We start from the raw sequence: 13,998 nt of genomic DNA on the forward strand, positions 1-13,998 counted from the left end.
TCTTTACCTTTATTTACAGGAGGTCCAGGCAGATAGCAACAGTCAAGGCCAAGTGTGCCAGGTGAGCAGTGGACAAAAGCAGTTGTTTTTGCTCAGCTTTTACTTTTTGATTCAACTGTAAGCGTCCATTCTTGTTTGTGTGCTTTAGGGAATCCACTCAGAGTATGCCAAGCCCCTGTCCCCAACAGCTGATGGCCTGGATTTCTTGTGCTTGTGAGCCTTCAGGAAGTATTGCTGGACTCTGAGATGAAGCCTTGAAATTTTGTATTTCACGATGGCAGCCAGGTAGCCTTTGGCAATGGCTGAGGAGTTGCGGTGAGTTGCCGAGGTAGGGAGGGGGAGCCAAGGTCCTCTTAGGTTTCAGCAATGCCGAGTCACTTTGTCTCTTCTTAACCCAGGCAGATCCTGCGATGACGGTGGCAGCCTCCGAGCCTGGCAAAAGTGAGCGGCCCGAGCATTCTTAGGAGAACGGCGAGTAGAGGGATTGCTGGGTTTTGTCCATTGTGCAGCTAAGATCATGCAGTGATGTTTGGTGTTCTCGATTGTAGCTGAGCACGGGACCACAGCCCGGTGACCATAGGACATTCCCTGCAGGCGAGGCAGCCTCCATTGGATTCTCATCCCCAGATGCCTGAGAGATAAGTATAGGGCTAAGGTCCACAGAGGGGATTAAAGTAGGGTGCTGGGAGGGCCTTTAGGATCAGCTTTGGGGGCAGGGATGTGCAAGAAGCGTCCCCTTAGGCCAGCTAAAGGGAAAGTGTCTGTTTTGGTCACAGTGCTGAGGTGCTCAGGGCAGAACAGTTCCGGAGTGTGTCCTGTCACTTGTCTCTGGTGCACTCTGTGTTCTTTGGGTCTCTCGGTCCTTTCTTCTCTTCAAAAGCTCTCTGTCCCTGTCTCGTGTCATGCGTGTCTGCATGTATTTGTCCCGCAGCTGCTCTGCCCTGCTGCGTAGCCTGTAATAGCACAAGTCCTGGGGACTTGAAATTTTTAATGCAGGATGTAGTTGGGCTCTAGATCTTATGGGGAGATAGACATAACATGTTTGGTGATGTTAAGTTGTCCTGCAGCCATTTGACACTAGTCCTAACTTCCTTTCAGATGCTGACAACTGAAATCAGTGGCAGAGAGCCCCAGTCCTGGGTGAGGGTTTTCCTATGTGCAGGTCAGTCATTGTTTGCATTTGCAGGGGATGCCTAAATGGTGACCGTGTTACAGCAGTGTTCTTTGCCTTTATTTTTAGGAGGTCCAGGCAGACAGCAGCAGTCAAGGCCAAGTGTGCCAGGTGAGCAGTGGACCAAAGCAGTTGTTTTTGCTCAGCATTTACTTCTTGCTCAGCTTTTACTTTTTGATTCAACTGTAAGCATCCATTCTTGTTTGTGTGCTTTAAGGAATCGACTCAGAGTATGCCAAGCCTTTGTGACCGACAGCCGACGGCCTGGATTTCCTGTGCTTGTGAGCCTTCTGGAAGTATTGCTGGACTCTGAGATGAAGCCTTGAAATTTTGTATTTCACGATGGCTGCCAGGTAGACTTTGGCACTGGCTGAGGAGTTGCGGTGAGTCGCCGAGGTAGGGAGGGGGAGCCAAGGTCCTCTTAGGTTTCAGCAATGCCAAGTCACTTTGTCTCTTCTTAACCCAGACAGACCCTGCGATGACGGTGGCAGCCTCCGAGCCTGGCCAAAGTGCACGGCCCGAGCATTCTTAGGAGAACGGTGAGTAGCGGGATTGCTGGGTTTTGTCCATTGTGCAGCTAAGATCATGCAGTGATGTTTGGTGTTCTCGATTGTAGCTGAGCACGGGACCACAGCCCGGTGACCATAGGACATTTCCTGCAGGCGAGGCAGCCTCCATTCACATGCGACATGGATTCTCATCCCCAGATGCCCAAGAGATAAGTATAGGGCTCAGACCCATAGAGGGATGAAAGAGGATGTGCTGGGAGGGCCTTTAGGATCAGCTTTGGGGGCAGGGATGTGCAAGAAGCATCCCCTTAGGCCAGCTAAAGGAAAAGTGTCTGTTTTGACCACAGTGCTGAGGTGCTCAGGGCAGAGCAGTTGCGGTGTGTGTCCTGTCACTTGCCTCTGGTGCACTCTGTGATCTTTGGGTCTCTCAGTCCTTTCTTCTCCACAAAAGCTCTCTCTCCCTGTCCTGTGTCATGGGTGTCTGCACGTATTTTTCCCGGAGCTGATCTGCCCTGCTGCATAGCCTGTAATAGCGCTAGTCCTGGGGACTTGAAATTTGTAATGCTGGGTGCAGTTGGGCTCTAGATTGTATTAGGATATTGACATAACATGTTTGGTTCTGCTAAGTTGTCTTGCAGCCATTTGACACTAGTGCTAACTTCCTTTCAGATGCAGACAGTCCAAATCAGTGGCAGAGGGCCCCAGTCTTGTGTGGAGATTTTCCCATGAGCAGGTCAGTCATTGTCTGCATTTGCAGGGGCAGCCTAAATGGTGACCGTGTTACAGCTGTGTTCTTTGCCTTTATTTTTAGGAAGTCCTGGCAGATAGCAGCAGTCAAGGCCAAGTGTGCCAGGTGAGCAGTGGACCAAAGCAGTTGTTCTTGCTAAGCTTTCCGTTTTTGGTGTGACTCTAAGCATCCATTCTTGTTTGTGTGCTTTAGGGAATCGACTCGGAGTACTCATACCTCTGTCACCAACCAGCTGATGGATCAGGTTTCATGCACTTTGGATCTCTCTGGAAGCATTACAGGACCCTGTGACGGAGCCTTCCAATCCTGCATTTCAAGGTCCCATCTGAGCAGCCTTGAGGAATGGCTGCGGAGTTGCGGTGAGTCCGGGAGGTAGGGAGGGGGGGTGTGAGAGTACAGTCATGTTTCAGCAATGTCATGTCGCCTTGTCTCCACTTAACCTAGGCGTACCCTGCAATGATGGCGTTGGAATCCAAGCACGTCTGAAGCGTGCAGGCCAAGAACCCGGGCATTCTGAGGAGGACGGTGAGTAGCAGAATTACAAGTTTTTGGCCGATGTGCTGTTCAGACCGTGCACTGATGTTTAGTTTTCTTTGTCTTGGCAGACCCAGAGGTGACAGCTGGAACTTAGCAGACAGGCAGATGGCCACCTTCTACACTCAAGAGGGATTTGCATCCGCAGCTGCGTACAAGATAAGTGGAGGGTTATGACCCACAGAGGGGGTGAAAGAGGGGTGCTGGGTTGGGACTTTCTAGAAGGGGTTTTTGTGTCAGTTTTGGAGACAGGGATGTGCAAGAAGCATCTCCTTAGGCCATCTAAAGGGAAAGTGTCTGTTTTGACCACAGTGCTGATGTGCTCAGGGCAGAGCACTTCCAGTGTGTGTCCTGTCACTTGTCTCTGGTGCACTCTGTGTTCTTTGGGTCTCTCAGTCCTTTCTTCTCTTCAAAAGCTCTCTGTCCCTGTCTTGTGTCACGGGTGTCTGCACATATTTTTCCTGGAGCTACTCTGCCCTGCTGCATAGCCTGTAATAGCACAAGTCCTGGGGACTTGAAATTGGTAATGCCGGGTGTAGTTGGCCTCTAGATTGTATCAGGAGTTTGCCATAACATGTTTGGTGATGGTAAGTTGTCCTGCAGCCGTTTGACTTTAGTCCTAACTTCCTTTCAGATGCAGACAATTCAAATCTGTGGAAGAGGGCCCCAGTCCTGGGGGAGGGTGTTTCCATGAGCAGGTCAGTCATTGTTTGCATTTGCAGGGGATGCCTAAATGGTGACTGTATTACAGCGGTTCTCTTTACCTTTATTTTTAGGAGGTCCAGGCAGACAGCAGCAGTCAAGGCCAAGTGTGCCAGGTGAGCAGTGGACCAAAGCAGTTGTTTTTGCTCAGCTTTTACTTTTTGATTCAACTGTAAGCATACATTCTTGTTTGTGTGCTTTAGGGAATCCACTCAGAGTATGCCAAGCCTTTGTGACCGACAGCCGACGGCCTGGATTTCCTGTGCTTGTGAGCCCTCTGGAAGTATTTCAGGACTCTGAGATGAAGCCTTGAAATTTTGTATTTCACGATGGCATCCAGGGAGCCATTGGCAATGGCTGAGGAGTTGCGGTGAGTCGCCGAGGTAGGGAGGGGGAGCCAAGGTCCTCTTAGGTTTCAGCAATGCTGAGTCACTTTGTCTCTTCTTAACCCAGACAGACCCTGCGATGACGGTGGCGGCCTCCGAGCCTGGCCAAAGTGCACGGCCCGAGCATTCTTAGGAGAAGGGTGAGTAGCGGGATTGCTGGGTTTTGTCCATTGTGCAGCTAAGATCATGCAGTGATGTTTGGTGTTCTCGATTGTAGCTGAGCACGGGACCACAGCCCGGTGACCATAAGACATTTCCTGCAGGCGAGGCAGCCTCCATTCACATGCGACATGGATTGTCATCCACAGATGCCCAAGAGATAAGTATAGGGCTCAGACCCATAGAGGGATGAAAGAGGGTGTGCTGGGAGGATCTTTTGAATCAGCTTTGGGGGCAGGGATGTGCAAGAAGCGTCCCCTTAGGCCAGCTAAAGGAAAAGTGTCTGTTTTGACCACAGTGCTGAGGTGCTCAGGGCAGAGCAGTTCCGGTGTGTGTCCTGTCACTTGCCTCTGGTGCACTCTGTGATCTTTGGGTCTCTCAGTCCTTTCTTCTCCACAAAAGCTCTCTCTCCCTGTCCTGTGTCACGGGTGTCTGCACGTATTTTTCCCGGAGCTGATCTGCCCTGCTGCATAGCCTGTAATAGCGCAAGTCCTGGGGACTTGAAATTTGTAATGCTGGGTGCAGTTGGGCTCTAGATTGTATTAGGATATTGACATAACATGTTTGGTTCTGCTAAGTTGTCTTGCAGCCATTTGACACTAGTGCTAACTTCCTTTCAGATGCAGACAGTCCAAATCAGTGGCAGAGGGCCCCAGTCTTGTGTGGAGATTTTCCCATGAGCAGGTCAGTCATTGTCTGCATTTGCAGGGGCAGCTTAAATGGTGACCGTGTTACAGCTGTGTTCTTTGCCTTTATTTTTAGGAGGTCCAGGCAGATAGCAGCAGTCAAGGCCAAGTGTGCCAGGTGAGCAGTGGACAAAAGCAGTTGTTCTTGCTAAGCTTTCCGTTTTTGGTGTGACTCTAAGCATCCATTCTTGTTTGTGTGCTTTAGGGAATTGACTCGGAGTACGCATACCTCTGTCACCAACCAGCTGATGGATCAGGTTTCATGCACTTTGGATCTCTGGAAGCATTACAGGACCCTGTGACGGAGCCTTCCAATCCTGCATTTCACGGTCTCATCTGAGCAGCCCTGAGGAATGGCTGCGGAGTTGCGGTGAGTCCGGGAGGTAGGGAGGGGGGTGTGAGAGTACAGTCATGTTTCAGCAATGTCATGTCGCCTTGTCTCCACTTAACCTAGGCGTACCCTGCAATGACGGCGTCGGAATCCAAGCACGTCTGAAGCGTGCAGGCCAAGAACCCGGGCATTCTGAGGAGAACGGTGAGTAGCAGAATTACAAGTTTTTGGCCGATGTGCTGTTCAGACCGTGCACTGATGTTTAGTTTTCTTTGTCTTGGCAGACCCAGAGGTGACAGCTGGAACTTAGCAGACAGGCAGATGGCCACCTTCTACACTCAAGAGGGATTTGCATCCGCAGCTGCGTACAAGATAAGTGGAGGGTTATGACCCACAGAGGGGGTGAAAGAGGGGTGCTGGGTTGGGACTTTCTAGAAGGGGTTTTTGTGTCAGTTTTGGAGACAGGGATGTGCAAGAAGCATCTCCTTAGGCCATCTAAAGGGAAAGTGTCTGTTTTGACCACAGTGCTGATGTGCTCAGGGCAGAGCACTTCCAGTGTGTGTCCTGTCACTTGTCTCTGGTGCACTCTGTGTTCTTTGGGTCTCTCAGTCCTTTCTTCTCTTCAAAAGCTCTCTGTCCCTGTCTTGTGTCACGGGTGTCTGCACATATTTTTCCCGGAGCTGCTCTGCCCTGCTGCATAGCCTGTAATAGCACAAGTCCTGGGGACTTGAAATTGGTAATGCTGGGTGTAGTTGGGCTTTAGATTGTATCAGGAGTTTGCCATAACATGTTTGTAATTTGAGCAAAGGACCACAGCCCAGTACTCTCATGTTTCAGCAATGCCATGTTGTCTTGTCTCCACTTAACCTAGGTGTACCCTGCGATGATGGCATCAGAGTCCAAGCACGCTTGAAGTGTGCAGGCCAGGAACCCAGGCATTCTGAGGAGGATGGTGAGTAACAGATTTACCAGGTTTTAGCCGATGTGCTGCTAAGACCGTGCACTGATGTTTAGTTTTCTCTGTCTCGGCAGACCAAGAGGTGACAGCTGGAACTTAGCAGACCGGCCCATGGCCGTCTTCTGGACCCAACAGGCATTTGCTGCGTGCAAGATAAGTTGAGGGTTATGACCCACAGAGGGGATGGAAGTGGGTGCTGAGTTAGGACTTCCTAGAAGGGGTTTTTGTGTCAGTTTTGGATAAGAGGATGTCCAAGAAGTGTCTCCTTCAGCCACCTAAAGGGAAAGTGTCTGTTTTGACCACAATGCTGAGGTGCTCAGGGCAGAGCAGTTCCTGTGTGTGTCCTGTCACTTGTCTCTGGTGCACCCTATTATCTTTGCATCTCTCAGTCCTTTTTTCTCCTCAAAAGCTCTCCCTGTCCTGTGTCACGGGTGTCTGCACGTATTTTTCCTGGAGCTGCTCTGCCCTGTTGCATAGCCTGTAATAGCACAAGTCCTGGGGACTTGAAATTTGTAATGCAGGGTGTAGTTGGGCTCTAGATTGTATGGGGATATTCATATAACTTTTTGCTGCAGCTAAATTTTCCTGCAGCTGTTTGACACTAGTCTTAAGTTCCTTTCAGATGCAGAGAGTTCAAATCTGCGGCAGAGGGCCCCAGTCCTGGGGGAGGGTGTTGCCATGAGCGGGTCAGTCATTGTTTGCATTTGCAGGGGAAGCCTAAATGGTGAATGTGTTACCACAGTGTTCTTTGCCTTTATTTTTAGGAGGTCCAGGCAGACAGCAGCAGTCAAGGCCAAGTGTGCCAGGTGAGCAGTGGACAGAAGGAGTTGTTCTGAATCAGGTCTCAATTTTTGGTGCAATTCTAAGCATCCATTCTTGGTTCCTTTGTTTTATTTTAGGCAGTCGTCTTGCAAGATGTCTTCGGTCCGGATGTCGAAGGCCAGGTGGGTTCAAGTGTAAGGTCTGGGTGTGTGTATTTTTCAGGTCAGGGGGATGTTGTTTTCACAGTTTCTCAGTGTGGGTTTTTTTTGCTTTGTGTTTTTGCAGGTGCTGTCGCTGCCCGAGCTGTGTGAAGGAACAGAGGCGAGCGGGTGAGTTGGCATTTAGGCACGGTGACTCACAGGTGACCGTTATGCAGCAGCATGTTTAAGCGTGTACCTTTTTGTTTTCCAGGTATCCTCCAGGCAGCCGGTGGAGTCAAACTGAGATTTCAGGTGAGCCGGGGCAGTGGTGTGTCAGAGTTTTGGGGATTTCTCTTTTTGTGTGCACTAGTTGAATTTTCTGTTTTGTCTTAGGTACCCTGAGGAGGAGCGTAGCTGAAGTTTGGAAACGGGAGCACCGAAGCTGATGCACAGAACGTCTTGCCGTCCACATCCAACTGACATGGGATTCCATCCGGTCATCTTGCAAAAGCTAAGTGCTGGGGCCAGTAGGTGGGAGCTGGGGGGGAAAACCTTTACTAGCACAGGAGGCTATTTGATGTTAGCTCAGAGAAGAGGCCCATAGTGGGACGGGCCCCTCGGGAGCAAAGGGAGAGGGTTTCTCCTCAGCCCCCCCAGAGTCGTCGCCGGGCAGGGCAGTTCCGATCCCTATCCGCGTTCTCGTGACGTTCGCATCGGCGGCCTTCTTCGACTCTCGACGTCGTCGTGGATCTCTTCACCATAGGAGCACGCCTTCACGTCCGCAGCTATAGCCACGGTCACCCTGTAGTCATTTCTTCCTTCTCTAGGCCTACTGAGCTTCTTAGGCTTCCTCTTAAGTGCTTTGGCACTAACATCTTGAAAGGAGTTACACATCATCATCAAGTGCTATTGCCCTAGGGCTCTCTTTCCTTTGGCATCATCAGCCCATGGCTCATCTTGGCTTAGGAATCTTGGGTCCATAAGATGAAATTGCCAGGCAGTTTCCACTTGTGTCCGTGTCCCGTTGTCTGTGTCCGTGTCCCGTTGTCTGTGTCCGTGTCCCGTTGTCTGTGTCATAGGTCTTTGTTACATCTCCATGCTTTAGCAGCATCATTTTTTTGCCGTATCGGCCATATTTTGCTCACATACCTTTCCGGATATCAATTATTCCGGCATCTTTACATATTTACTTTTTTGGGACCGAAAGATGTACACGAGATGTTCTCATTCATCTTCATTCTCAGTTTTGGTAGCCTTTCTCTTGGACTTCCGTACAGAGCTTATTAGCCCCTCATCACCTGACCACAGTAGTTCAGTAGCATCTGCCTTCTCAAAGGATATAGGGCTTAAAAATTAGTCTTCTGGAGAATTGTATCAAGTCCTCACTTATCTCTTATCTCCGTCAGCTTATGTCGCGCCTACCTACATCGGCTTATATCGTACACGCGCATGTTACACCTACCTAGGTTGGCTTATGTTGTTTGCGCTTATACTGTATGTACCTAATGTTGGCTTATGTTGTTTGCGCTTATACTGTATGTACCTAACGTTGGCTTGTGTTGTTTGCGCTTATACTGTATGTACCTACCTTGGCTTATGTTGTTTGCGCTTATACTGTATGTACCTAACGTTGGCTTATGTTGTTTGAGCTTATACTGTATGTACCTACCTTGGCTTATGTTGTTTGCGCTTATACTGTATGTACCTAACGTTGGCTTATGTTGTTTGCGCTTATACTGTATGTACCTAACGTTGGCTTATGTTGTTTGAGCTTATACTGTATGTACCTACCTTGGCTTATGTTGTTTGTGCTTATACTGTATGTACCTAACGTTGGCTTATGTTGTTTGCGCTTATACTGTATGTACCTAATGTTGGCTTATGTTGTTTGCGCTTATACTGTATGTACCTAAGGTTGGCTTATGTTGTATGCACCTCTGTTGTGCCAATTAGGATCGGAGCTGCCTTGCCCGGCCACGTAGTTACGCTTAGGTAGAGCAGTTATAAAACTTTGCCATTCATCTGTCCTCTACGGGGTTTCGGGTACAACAGCGATGGGCCCAGAGTCTGTGTAGCTCCTAGCTCTCAGATAGTCAGTCATTGACCGCCTCCCCTTGTCTCATAGGTCGCCGGGTGCCTACAGGATTTCCTGGAATCTACCATTCGACATCGAGGAGCTGCGGTCAGAAGATGCGTTTAAAGCATATTCTTCAGCGTATTCTTTCACGTAAGGGTGGCAGCCAGCCTGTCAGCAGAAGAACGTGTGAGAGTGCGATTGTCTGTGTCTGTCTGTAAGGGTTTGTGTGTACTTGTGTCTGCAGCTGTGTGTCTGCAGCAGTTATAACCTTGTGTGTATTGCCTTTCAGGTTTTTCCACTCATTTTTAAATTTAGAATAAAAAATCCCCAGCCGGGGGGTTTTTTTTTTTTTCCCCCCGGCTGGGTTTTTTTTTCCTCGGTCCCGGCCGGTCAGCGAGGCGACGTTCATCGCCAAAGTTGGGGCGCCTACCGCCCCGGGACCGAGGTTTTCGTCAGGCAGGAGGAATTTTTGGGAGTCTCCCGGGAGCCACGTTCCCGAGGAGCGTCACCACCGAGCGTCGGTGGCCAGGGCTTAGCGGAGCGGTTGAGATGAGAGCGAGGGTGGGTTTGCGTGTAAGCCGAAGGAGTGCTGTGTGTGTGAAGCAGTCATAACCTTGTGCATATTGCCTTTCAGGTTTTTCCACTCATTTTTTAATTTAGAATAAAAAATCCCCAGCCGGGGGGTTTTTTTTTTTTTCCCCCCGGCTGGGTTTTTTTTTCCTCGGTCCCGGCCGGTCAGCGAGGCGACGTTCATCGCCAAAGTTAGGGCGCCGACCGCCCCGGGACCGAGGTTTTCGTCAGGCAGGAGGAATTTTTGGGAGTCTCCCGGGAGCCACGTTCCCGAGGAGCGTCACCACCGAGCGTCGGTGGCCAGGGCTTAGCGGAGCGGTTGAGATGAGAGCGAGGGTGGGTTTGCGTGTAAGCCGAAGGAGTGCTGTGTGTGTGAAGCAGTCATAACCTTGTGCATATTGCCTTTCAGGTTTTTCCACTCATTTTTAAATTTAGAATAAAAAATCCCCAGCCGGGGGGTTTTTTTTTTTTTCCCCCCGGCTGGGTTTTTTTTTCCTCGGTCCCGGCCGGTCAGCGAGGCGACGTTCATCGCCAAAGTTAGGGCGCCGACCGCCCCGGGACCGAGGTTTTCGTCAGGCAGGAGGAATTTTTGGGAGTCTCCCGGGAGCCACGTTCCCGAGGAGCGTCACCACCGAGCGTCGGTGGCCAGGGCTTAGCGGAGCGGTTGAGATGAGAGCGAGGGTGGGTTTGCGTGTAAGCCGAAGGAGTGCTGTGTGTGTGAAGCAGTCATAACCTTGTGCATATTGCCTTTCAGGTTTTGCCACTCATTTTTAAATTTAGAATAAAAAATCCCCAGCCGGGGGGTTTTTTTTTTTTCCCCCCGGCTGGGTTTTTTTTTCCTCGGTCCCGGCCGGTCAGCGAGGCGACGTTCATCGCCAAAGTTAGGGCGCCGACCGCCCCGGGACCGAGGTTTTCGTCAGGCAGGAGGATTTTTTGGGAGTCTCCAGGGAACCACGTTCCCGAGGAGAGACGACGCCTCAGGGGTCAGAATGCAGTTGCAGCGAATGTGAGTTTGTGTGCAACAGGAAGGGGGTGTGCAGGTCGGCCGAGAGTTTCGTGCCATTTTTGTTCCGGGCGTGTCATAACAATAAAAGCGTAAAGGGCTCGTCTGAAACGGTTATATTGTGTCAATATGTATTTGGCTTGTAGTACATTATATTGTTCTGTATCTGCAGTTGTTCCTGTCTTTTGATGTATTTTGCTGTATGTAAATTGGACTTGTACTTGTGTACCCAGGTACGATGTATTTTTAATTGTATTTGTATCTGTACTCACATTTGTATACTTTATTTCCCTGTGTATTGCTGAAGTTCAAATTAAAGGAATAAAGATTAATCAGCCCCAATAACAATTCCCCTTACCCTCTGCCCCGCCCACCATTCGTGTCCTGTCTTTCTTTGGTGTGGTCGCGTCATCATTTTAACCCTATTTCTCCCTCTGCCTCTTACTTTCCTCTTTAGTCTATTCCTCACTTTATCCTTCCACGTCTAACTCTTTCTCTGTCTCTGGCTGTGTTTCCTTTGTTTCAATTTCTAACACATCTCTATGTTTCTCTAACCCTGTCTATTTTTTTCTAGTCCTCTACATGTATTTCCCCATGTCTCTTTGTATGTCTCTTTCAATCTAGGTTTCACTGCATTTTCTTCTTCTTTTTTTTTTCTCTTTGTCACCCTTTGTCTTTCTTTCCCTTTGTCACCCTTTGTCTTTCTAACACTCGCTATCCTTTTCTTTGTCTCTAACACTTTTTTGTTTTCTGTCTAACTTTAACTCTTTTGTCTTTCTAACTCTCTATTTCTTTCCCTCTCGAACCCTACCTTTTGTTCCGTCTCTATTTCTTTTTTTCCTCGCCCATTTCCTTTTCTCTTTCATTTCAAGCGCTTCCTTTTCTGTTTGCGTTTCACTCTTTTTCTCTTTACTCTTTCTGATCTGACTTTTTTGGTTTTTCTTTTCTCTCTAACTCTTTCATTTTTCTTTCTCTGTCTCCTCCTCACTCTCTCCTCTTGTTCTCACTGTCTCTTCTTCTTATTCTACTCACTCTCTCCTCTTGTTCTCACTGTCTCTTCTTCTTATTCTACTCACTCTCTCCTCCTCACTCTCTCTTCTTATTCTTCTCACTCTGACTCTGTCCTCCTCACTCTCTCCTCTTGTTCTCACTGTCTCTTCTTCTTATTCTACTCACTCTCTCCTCCTCACTCTCTCTTCTTATTCTTCTCACTCTGACTCTCTCCTCCTCACTCTCTCCTCTTGTTCTCACTGTCTCTTCTTCTTCTTCTTCTCACTCTCTTCTTCTCACTCTCTCCTCTTCTTCTTCTCACTCTCTCCTCTTCTTCCTCTCACTCTCTCTTCTTTTTCCTCTCTTTCTCTTCCTTTCTAAACTTAGAATAAAAAAGCAGCAGTAGAAATTTTCATGCTCCCAGGGAGTAAAAAAAAAAAAAAAAAACATTTAAAAGAGAAATTTTTACTCCCTGGGAGCATCAAAATTTCTACTGCTGCACCAGACTTTATATTTTTCTTCTTTTTATATATATAGTATATAGTCTATATACTATATATACTATATATACACTATATATACTATATACAGTATATATACACTATATACATAATAGGGGTTCTAGTAGGTAGCCCCGAGCCCTCCTCCTCACCCCGCCCCCAGCCACTCCCCCGACGCTCACCCCGCCCCCAGCCACTCCCCCGACGCTCACCCCGCCCCCAGCCCCTCCCCCGACCCCGCCCCCAGCCCCTCCCCTAACCCTAACCCCGCCCCCAGCCCCTCCCCCGACCCCGCCCCCAGCCCCTCCCCTAACCCTAACCCCGCCCCTAACCACTCCCCCGACCCCGCCCCCAGCCCCTCCCCTAACCACTCCCCCGACCCCGCCCCCAGCCCCTCCCCTAACCCTAACCCCGCCCCTAACCACTCCCCCGACCCCGCCCCCAGCCCCTCCCCTAACCCTAACCCCGCCCCTAACCACTCCCCCGACCCCGCCCCCAGCCCCTCCCCTAACCCTAACCCCGCCCCTAACCACTCCCCCACCCCTAACCACTCCCCCTACTAGAGTTACAGGCAGGGGGGCGTGTCGGGGGGCGTGTCGGGGGCGGAGCCGGGGGCGTGTCGGGGGGCGTGTCGGGGGGCGGAGCCGGGGGCGTGTCGGGGGCGGAGCCGGGGGCGTGTCGGGGGCGGAGCCGGGGGCGTGTCGGGGGGCGTGTCGGGGGGCGGAGCCGGGGGACGGAGCCGGGGGGCGGAGCCGGGGGCGTGTCGGGGGGCGGAGCCGGGGGCGTGTCGGGGGGGAGCCGGGGGCGTGTCGGGGGGCGGAGCCGGGGGGCGGAGCCGGGGGGCGGAGCCGGGGGGCGGAGCCGGGGGCGTGTCGGGGGGCGGAGCCGGGGGGCGGAGCCGGGGGGCGGAGCCGGGGGCGTGTCGGGGGGCGGAGCCGGGGGCGTGTCGGGGGGCGGAGCGGGGGGCGTGTCGGGGGGCGGAGCGGGGGCGTGTCGGGGGGCGGAGCGGGGGGCGTGTCGGGGGCGGAGCCGGGGGGGCGTGTCGGGGGGCGGAGCGGGGGGCGGAGCCGGGGGCGTGTCGGGGGCGGAGCCGGGGGGCGTGTCGGGGGCGTGTCGGGGGGCGTGTCGGGGGGCGGAGCCGGGGGCGGAGCCGGGGGCGTGTCGGGGGCGTGTCGGGGGCGGAGCCGGGGGGCGTGTCGGCGGGCGTGTCGGGGGGCGGAGCCGGTGGGCGTGCCGGTGGGTTAGGGTTAGGGTTAGGGTTAGGGTTAGGTTAGGGTTAGGGTTAGGGTAGGTGTTAGGGTTAGGGTTAGGGTTAGGGTTAGGGTTAGGGTTAGGGTTAGGGTTAGGGTTAGGGTTAGGGTTAGGTTAGGGTTAGGGTTAGGGTTAGGGTTAGGGTTAGGGTTAGGGTTAGGGTTAGGGTTAGGGTTAGGGTTAGGGTTAGGGTTAGGGTTAGGGTTAGGGTTAGGGTTAGGGTTAGGGTTAGGGTTAGGGTTAGGGTTAGGGTTAGGGTTAGGGTTAGGGTTAGGGTTAGGGTTAGGTTAGGGTTAGGGTTAGGGTTAGGGTTAGGGTTAGGGTTAGGGTTAGGGTTAGGGTTAGGGTTAGGGTTAGGGTTAGGGTTAGGGTTAGGGTTAGGGTTAGGGTTAGGGTTAGGGTTAGGGTTAGGGTTAGGGTTAGGGTTAGGGTTAGGGTTAGGGTTAGGTTAGGGTTAGGGTTAGGGTTAGGGTTAGGGTTAGGGTTAGGGTTAGGGTTAGGGTTAGGTAGGTTAGGGTTAG

Source organism: Lonchura striata, chromosome 2 (genome assembly GCF_046129695.1).
Source record: "Lonchura striata isolate bLonStr1 chromosome 2, bLonStr1.mat, whole genome shotgun sequence".
NCBI lineage: Eukaryota > Metazoa > Chordata > Aves > Passeriformes > Estrildidae > Lonchura > Lonchura striata.